Source organism: Octopus bimaculoides, chromosome 1 (genome assembly GCF_046866305.1).
Source record: "Octopus bimaculoides isolate indiv1 chromosome 1, ASM4686630v1, whole genome shotgun sequence".
Taxonomy (NCBI): Eukaryota; Metazoa; Mollusca; class Cephalopoda; order Octopoda; family Octopodidae; genus Octopus; species Octopus bimaculoides.
The window spans coordinates 59,531,416-59,540,960 of NC_142928.1; the positions used below are offsets into that span (position 1 = coordinate 59,531,416).

Consider the following 9,545-nt stretch of genomic DNA (forward strand, 5'->3'; position numbering starts at 1 on the left):
CTCACAAGGCTTTGGTCGGCCCGAGGCTATAGTAGAAGACACTTACCCAAGGTGCCACGCAGTGGGAATGAACCCGGAACCATGTGGTTGGTAAGCAAGCTACTTACCACACAGCCACTCCTGCGCCTATATTTGTATATATATATATATATGCACATATATATATAAAATTTATATATATATATATGTGTGTGGTTATATGTGTGTGGTTTCTGGTTCAGTCCCACTACGTGGTACTTTAGCAGGTGCCTTCTATTATATTTCCTATTCCCAGGTCAATCACAACCTTGTGAGGGAATTTAGTGGAATTATATAAATATATATATATATATATATATATATATATATATAAACAAATAATATATATATATATATATATATATATATATATATATATAGAGAGAGAGAGAGAGAGAGAGAGAGAGAGGGAGAGAGAGAGAGAGAGAGAGAGAGAGAGAGAGAGAAAGAGAGGGTGGCCGTGTGGTAAGTAGCTTGCTAACCAACTACATGGTTCTGGGTGGCACCTTGGGCAAGTGTCTTCTGTTACATAGCCTCGAACCGACCAAAACGTTTTGAGTGGATTTGGTAGACGGAAAACGGAAACTGAAAGGAGCCCATTCTCTCTCTTTCTTCCTCTCTCTCTCTCTCTCTCTCTCTCTCTCTGTGTCTGTGTTTGTCTCCCCAGCCTCGCTTGACAACCGATGTTGGTGTGTCTACTTCCCCGTAACTTAGTGGTTCGACAAAGTGATCGATAGAATAAGTATTGGCTTAGAAAAGAATATGTTCTGGGGTTGATTTGTTCGACTAAAGGCAGTACTCCAGCATGGCCGCAGTCAAATGACTGAAACAAATAAAAGAATAAAAGAATATATAAAAGTTAACATGCATACATATAGATATGTATATATATATATATATATATATATATATCTATATATATCTATATATATATATATATGGATGTATGTGTGTGTGTGTGTGTGTGTGTGTGTGTGTGTGTGTGTGTATGTGTGTGTATGTGTGTGTGTGTGTTTCTGTTTTTTCTTCCTCCACCAGTTGACAACTGGTGTAGGTTTGCTTACGTCTTAATAACTTGTTGGTTCGCAAAAGACCGCTAGAATAAGAGCCAGACTTTGAAGAAAAAGGAAAACAAGAACAGGGGGTGATTGAGGGATAAGCCCTTGCATAACAGCTGGCCAATGACCGAAACAAGCAAAAGATAGAAGATATATATATATATACATACATAAATTCATATATATATATACATACATACATAGATATATATATATATAAAAAATATACACACACACATACAAACATATATGTAAATCTATATATACCGATTATATATATATATATATATATATATATATATATATATATATATATGTGTGTGTGTGTGTGTGTGTGTGTGTGTGTGTGTGTGTGTGTGTGTGTGTGTGTTATGTAAGGTTGTATATCTGAGAGTCGTTAAACACAAACACACACACGTCCTCTCACTCAGTCACTCAGTCACTCACTCAGATTTAAGTACATGCCAACATACAGCCCGAGGGAACAGAAACAACAACATAAACAGAAAACACCTACCTCAACAACTTCGTTACACTTTCAAGTTACACAAGTAAAAGCAAATCCAGTTTGCGTCTATTGAGAAGCGAAAGTTTTGCTTGCTTGGAACTTCTGTTGTCGTCTGCTAACGCAGAAATATCCATAGTAGTAGTTGTAGCACAAGTAGTAGCAGCAGAAGCAACAGCAGCAGTAGCCACAATATCAGTAGTAGTAGTAGTTGTAAATTTACATGTTAATATGAAAAGTCGTATGATTGTGCTTATATATATATATATATATATATATATATATATTGTATGTGTATGAACGCGTGCGCACTTCTATTCTCTCTCTCTCTCTCTCTATCTATCTATTGGAATCTGTCTATGTCTGTGTGCGCGCGGGCAGGTTTGTTCGTATAAAGCTAATCGTCGCATTAGTTTCTTTCTTTAGATCTGTCCTCTTTTCCTTGTATATGCCTGGGACGTTTTCCTCTCCATTCCTTGCCAGAAACTGAACTATAGACAACGTTTAAGAAAATATAAATCACTACGTTTAGTCATTCAGAGACGCCATCTGCATGTACAATAATAGTTAAGTTATTGCGATTATATTTAATGTTATGTACAACAAAAACTACTATTTTTCTTGTATGTTTTTCCTCGGAAATATTTCAGAATTTGTTGTTGGTGCAGTTTTGATTCCCTTGTTATGACTCGTACATAAAACCTATCTTAATTAATTCCTTTGATAATTATGCTGTCCAATAGTCGAGTGGGTTATGACATTGTCACCCAGCATTCGTTGCTACTGTGATCGTTGTTTTAACCTAGATCAACCTTGATCTTGTAGACTTAGGCAATCATTCACAGGTATTCCAGCCGTGGGCATTTCGCCTTGCAGCAGATGACATCCACCGAGTTCTTATTTTTTTTTTATGAGAGTGTGGTGTAACTTTATCTTCAGACGAGTGACCCGACGAAGTATATTAGTTCGTGTTTTGCTATCGTGGCTCGAAGCAAAGCAATTTTTTTTTTTTTTACTGAAAGGTATTCATTTGTTATATATTTGTTGACGAATGAAAAGAAAAAATACAAGGAAAGAAAACGTAAGATAATTTTGATGAGAAGATAGCTAAAGAGATACAGACCACAAGTTGTGTGTATGAGAGAGAGAGAGAGAGTGAAAAAGAGAGAGGGAGACAGAGAGGGGAGAGAGAAAGAAGTGTAGAATAGAGAAATATAAAGTATTAAAGGAGATCAAAGGAATTTATGGATAAACAGAACCAGGAAACTCAGAGTAGCAAGAAAGAGATGTCAGCTTCGCATAAATGTATAAACTCGATATTTATTGCATTTTCTCTTCTTTCTAAATCTAAACGCCTTTATCTCTCTCTCTCTCTCTCTCTCTCTCTCTCTCTCTCTCTCTCTCTCTCTCTCTCTCTCTATCTATCTATCTATCTATCTATCTATCTATCCGACTGAGTAAGCTTTATGATCTGGTATCTTCTAGCCATGGGCATCACGCCATTTTGTGTTCTAGGGAGAATATACTGTCCGATGTGTTCCTTTTTCGCTTTAGTAGTAAGAATTTAACGTAAGGGAATTTTGCTATTTCTAGCAAGTGATCCGACCACGTAGAGGCTCTTCTCATTGATTCGTTGTAGCTCAATTTTAGCCGTCAGTTGTGATCAAGTTGAACCATCATTAAAGACACATCAGCTATGATCAGTCAGTTAAATTTATTTTTCTTCCACGTGTACTTTACCCTCTCTACTATTTTGTTTCAGAATGTGCGTTGCGAATTGAGAGAGATCTGGCTACTATTTCTAACAGGGCGACATACCATGTAGATTCTCGTTGACGCTTAGGAAGGCCAGTTGAATGGTTTCTAAGCCGGCTGAGTGCGGCGGCTTGGCTGTCGACTCTGTTTACCATTAAGACAGGCGGTCCGCTAGCTGATTGTTATTTTTTGTTCCCGAGGTTTCTTTAACTCCTACTTTATTCTATCTTTACTACTATAGAACATTTTTCGGCCTTTTCTTTGTGAAGGTGAGGGTAGGGTGAGTATACTTTCTGTGAAGTTCCTTATCACTGTCTATCTTAAGCTCAAGGCACACTTCCTCTGTGCAAGCATTTTACTTCCTCTCTCTTTTTCTGTCTCCCCCTCTCTGTCAATCCGCTTTTCACCTCTCTCAACCTCTATCTCTGTCTATCTAAGTCTTTCTCCCCCCACTCCCTCTGTCCCTGTCTCACTCTTTCTCTTCAATGGTTGCTTTATCGTCATTTCTTTTATCTTTTATCTTTTACTTGTTTCAGTACTTGAACTGCGGCCATGCTAGGGCACCGCCTTGAAGGATTTTAGCTGAACAAATCGATCCCCTACATTTTTAAAAGTCCGGTACTTACTCTATCGGTTACTTCTGCCGAACCGCTATGGACGTAAACAAACCGATTCGAGAGCAGTGGTGGTGGTGGTGGTGGTGGTGGGAAAATAGACACAATTAGAAACGCGCGCGCACACGCACACATATAAACATCCGCACATACATTCATACACAATGGACTTCTTTCAGTTTCCCTCTACCAAATCCACTCACAACGCTTTTGTCGCCCCGTGGCTATAATCCAAGATTCCATTCAATAGGACTGAATCGCAAACCCTTTGGCTAAGAAACAAGCTTCTTACCACACAGTCAAAATAATTTTATAGGCACAGGCGTGGCTGTGTGGTAAGAAGTTTGCTTCCCAACTACATGGTTCCGGGTTCAGTCCCACTGCGTGGCACTTTGGGTAAGTGTTTTCTACTATAGGCTCGGGCCGACCAAAACCTTGTGGGTGGATTTGGTAGGCGGAAACTGAAAGGCGGCGTTGCTGGCAGAAACGTTAGCACGCCGGGCGAAATTCTTAGCGGTATTTCGTCTGCGCTACGTTCTGAGTTCAAATTCCGCCGAGGTCGACTTTGCCTTTCATATTTTCGGGGTCGATCAAATAAGTACCAGTTACGCACTGGGGTCGATATAATCGACTTAATCCGTTTGTCTGTCCTTGTTTGTCCCCTCTGTGTGTAGCCCCTTGTGGGCAGTAAAGAAATAATAGGAAACTGAAAGAAGCCCGTCGTATATGTATGTATTTGTGTATATGTATCTGTGTTTGTCCCCCGCCCCATCCACCATCGCTTGGCAACTGATGCTAGTGTGTTTATGTCCTCGTAACTTAGTCGTTCGGAAAAAGGAAACCGATACAATAAGTACTACTAGGCTTACAAAGAATAAGTCTTGGGGTCGATTTCTTCGACTAAAACCCATTAAGGTGGTGCTCCAGCATGACCGCTGTCAAATGACTGAAACAAGGAAACAAATAAAAAAAAATATATAAAAAAAGAAAAGAAACCAAGGTATTTATACATATTTTTGTCTCTAAGTTTGGAAATCTTTCTTTTCTCCTCTCCGCTTCTTCCTAACCTTGATTACACCTATTCTACCAATGACAACATAACCCTTCTCTTCCTTCTCCTCACCTACCTCATTCAACGACACTATCACCATCAACCATCCTTCTCCATGATACCTTCATCTCCTGTTATTCTCCCACTTCTTCTCATCACCACACCTACGATGATGATCATAATAACGACGACGACGACGATGATGATGATGATGATGATCATCATCATCATAATCATCATCATCCTCATAACTACCCTCGACACACCACCATCAATATGACATCTGCCATCTTACAACTGGAAGGTGGCAAGCTAGCAGAATCGCTGGCATCCCGGGCATTTCGTCCGTCTTTACGTTCTGAGTTCAAATTCTGTTGGGGTCGACTTTGTCTTTCATCCTTTCGGGGTCGATAAAATAAAGCACTAGTTGAACAGTGGAGTCGATGCAAACTACTTACCTCTCCCCTAGAATTGCTGGCCTTGTGCCAACACTTGAAATCAATAATACAACTACCACATGGATCAACAACGACACTGCTCACTTAGTTGCACTCACATTTACACAACCGTTGCCTCGAAACCACCACCACCACCACCACCACCACCACCACCACCACCACAAGCAACAACAACAGCAACAATAACAATAGTACCTCCACACGAGCACCATCATCATCCCCATCATAGCCACCACCACAACCACAACCAGCCCGGCGCCACCAGCGTCTCGCTCTGCAACACTAACATCGCCATCACTTTCATCACCCTGAACGTCAACAGCACTACCACTGCCATCACTACTACTACTACTACTACTACTACTACTACTACTAGTACTACTACTACTACTACTGCTACTGCTACTACTACTACTACTACTACTACTACTACTACTACTACTAGTACTGCTGTTACTGCTGCTACTACTACTACTACTACTACTACTACTACTACTACTAATACTACTACTACTACTACTACTACTACTACTACCACCACCACCACCATCACCACCACCTGTACCATTGCAATCTCTTTCCACATTCACTTCTACTCTTCGCGGAAACGTCAAGGCCACCAGCACTACAGACAACCGATCAGCCAGAGAATTAATGAGATAGCTCCTTTGTGGTTACTGGACCCTTTAGAAATGGCAGACAAATTCATTTGAAGCCACACTCTGCCGTCTTACACTGCCTTATATACAGGAAGAGAATGGACATTGGGAGCCCGAGGAACAAAGACCAATATGAAAACAGGTAGAAATGGTTATGACTTCGCTAGATCAGGGCTGACAAGGGGCTAAACTGCAGTAACTATCTCCATCACCACCATTGACTATCCCATCACCACCACCGTCACCACCACCACCACCACCACCACTAATAACAATAACAAAATCAACAATAACATCAACAATAACAACATCAACCTCAACAACAATAACAACATCAACAACAACAACAAAAACAGAAACAGGAGCACCAACAACAGTTCTAACAACGACGACCACAGCAACAACAGCAATAACAACATCAACAAACAACACTCACTGAGACAAACATTAACAATTAGCAGCGACCTCTGCAGATATCACTTCTTCACTATCAAGGTTAGAAGATCTTTGATCATAGGTCTGTTCAATGAAAGCTCGCCTGTGGCTAAACAACAGAAACAATATTCAGCAATTTTATCATATTCAAGAAAGAAAACGAAAGAAAAAAGAGAAAGTAAAAAAGAAGAAAAAGCAAACGTTAATAACTCGCATTAGAAGTTACATAATTCCTTCATATTCAACTAAAACGATTTCACTGTTGGTGTTGATGTTCTTTGGTTACAGGTCAGCCTTGGTCGGACGGATCTATGATCAAAGGCGTTATTTTTCCTAAGGATAAAATACTTCTCAAATACCTGTTTGTGACTACGAATTCACAATATCAATAACCCAAACTAATTACAATAATTCAGTGTAGTGGCCTTAGTGCTGACTGTGTCAGTTAGTTCACAGCTTTCCGTTTAGGACAGCGGCTTCGTGGCGCTCAAAAAAAAAAAAAAAGAGAACGTAAAACAAAATAGATGCATAACGCTAGAAAAGTTAGTAAAAACTGAAAGCAGCACACTGTGTGTGTGTGTGCGTGTTTGTATGTGTGCGTGCGTGTGTGTGTGTGTGTGCGTGTGAATATATATATATTGAAACACGTGTACCGCAGAATCCTTTGTGTTTTTGTTTTTATTTTTGCATTTACAATTTATATATATATATATATATATATATATATATATATATATATATATATATATATATATATATATATCCACATTAAGTTCAAAATTATACCAAAAAAGAAGAAAGAAACGAACAAAACTGAGATAGATGAGGGAACAACAAACAAGGTATATTAGTCTGACGCCCAGGAAAAACATGAAAGGGTCTTTGACGTTTCGAGCCAACGTTCTTTTGCAGAAAGGAATCTATATATGCATATACATACATACATACATACATACATACATACATACATGCATGCATATGTAACGACCGTGTGAGGCGATGTACATCACACGGTCGATACAATAAGTAAAAAGAAATAATACATATATATGCCAGACGGAAAAAGAGAAACACAACCGGATTGAATGTTTAAGAGATTTATTGATATGCTCACATGTGTGTCTGTGTGTGCGTCATGAATACAGAATAAAAGACAGGCCGTGATGAGAACAAAATGTATGTGTGTATAAGCATAGATGTATGCGTGTGCGTTGAGTACATATAAGAATAGCAATGAAAGGAATAGTGAAAGAGTCTATAATGAGAAGTTAGAAGAATGTTCATTGAGCTATCTACGTAGAGAGATAATGTTGACGACGTTAAGAAGATGGTGGTGGCGACGAAGACGGAGATTGCCGTAATGCTGTTGGACGGGTGTTGTCGCTGGAACTGGCTGTGTCTTGTGTGGTTAGTGGTTATACCTTAAAAGGTCTGAAACCAAAGACATCGAGACGAGGAGTAGCGGCAATTTTATAAGGAGCTGTAGGCTCAAACTGGGTTGAAAACAGGCTGTCTCACGTGGTCTTATTTTGGACTCTGATTGGTTATGAATTGCAGATTAGCGCGACAGAGTAAGAGACAAATTGCGCCAATACCAACCAATCAGAGTAGTGAACACAACGGGGTCCAAAAGCAAGTTGTTACCTGCTACGTTCGAATGCACGTATATATAATAAACAGGAGAGATGAATTTCACTCAAGTGTTCGCTACACATATATACATACATACATACACACAAACATACATACATACATACATATACACATACATACATACATACATACATATATACATACATACATAGATATACATTCGAATTTGATGGACATATCGCGGTACGTAAGCCGACTCAAAAAATCTCTAGTGAGACTTTTTATTGATGTACCTGAAAAGACCCAGAACAGGTCGAAACATGTGTTGTACCAATAAAGTCTATTACACATCCCTTCTCCTATTTTATTAATACTGTTATATATATATATATATATATATATATATATATATATATATATATATATGTATGTATATACCTGTGTGTCTCTTTGAGCTTATGTTCGTTCCACTCCTTGCATACACACACACACACACACACACACACGCAGACACACACACACATCTGTGTGTGTCCTCGAGCTTGATCTCGTTCCACTCTACTGCTTGAAAACTAGTGTTGGTTTTTTTGCACCAACAGCCCGAAAGAATAAATACCAGGTTTAAAAACATTAACTGCAGCCACATGGTTGAAACGAATGAAAGAATACTTTGTTCGATTCGTTTGACTAAAACCAGTCACGGCCCTGACCCAGGATGGCCGCAGTGTAATGGCTGGAACTAGTAAAGGAAGTAAAAGATGTAAAAACTGCTTCAAAACTATGGAATCAGAAAAATGAAAATCTATTGGACACCTTGTTTTTATTAGTCATACTAAGCAGTATAAAATTATGAATGAAGACATTTTTGTGACGCTCTAGGATTAATGTAGAATTTCTAAAGTCGCAAATAATATTTCTTAAAAACTCCACTCACCCCTTGCAGTGCACTGTCTGAGAAACACTGAATAAAAGTATTGAATTGAAGTCTTTTTAAACATTGCGAAAGATTTAGGGAAAGAAAAGAAATTAAGTAAGAAAGTCAACGAAATATGAGAAAACCCGAGAGATATACAACGACTTTGAATAATGAGAAGTGCATTAGTTTTTAAAATATAAAGTAGGTAGATTCCGAATACACTGATGTGTGTCTGTATGTGTGTGAGTGTGTGTGTGTGTGTGTATGTGTGTGTGTGTGTGTGTGTGTGTGTGTGTGTGTGTGTGCTTACGTGTACTTGTGTATGGTGTATGTGAGTTTGGAAGCTTATGCAAACTTTTGTACTTATAATGCGCATGTGTGTATATATATAATTTTGGCACAGAAATTTTGAGGGGAGGAGGAAAGTTAATTTTATCGGCTTTTGAATTCAGAACGTAGAGAGCCGGATGAAATGACGCTAAT

General features: G+C 38.8%; 1 protein-coding gene across 4 annotated transcripts in view; it reads right to left on the bottom strand.

The window, feature by feature from the left end:
* Positions 1-1,832, bottom strand: part of LOC106877850 (FMRFamide receptor) — a 171,332-nt gene extending 169,500 nt beyond the window's left edge. The window contains exon 1 of one of the 4 annotated variants that reach the window (XM_089351775.1): positions 1,594-1,832. The gene's annotated coding sequence lies outside the window, so the exon portion shown is untranslated. The remainder of the gene's footprint in view (positions 1-1,593) is intronic. The other 3 variants (XM_014926882.3, XM_014926883.3, XM_052967100.2) reach the window with 3 other exon arrangements.
* Positions 1,833-9,545: the final 7,713 nt, after the last annotated feature.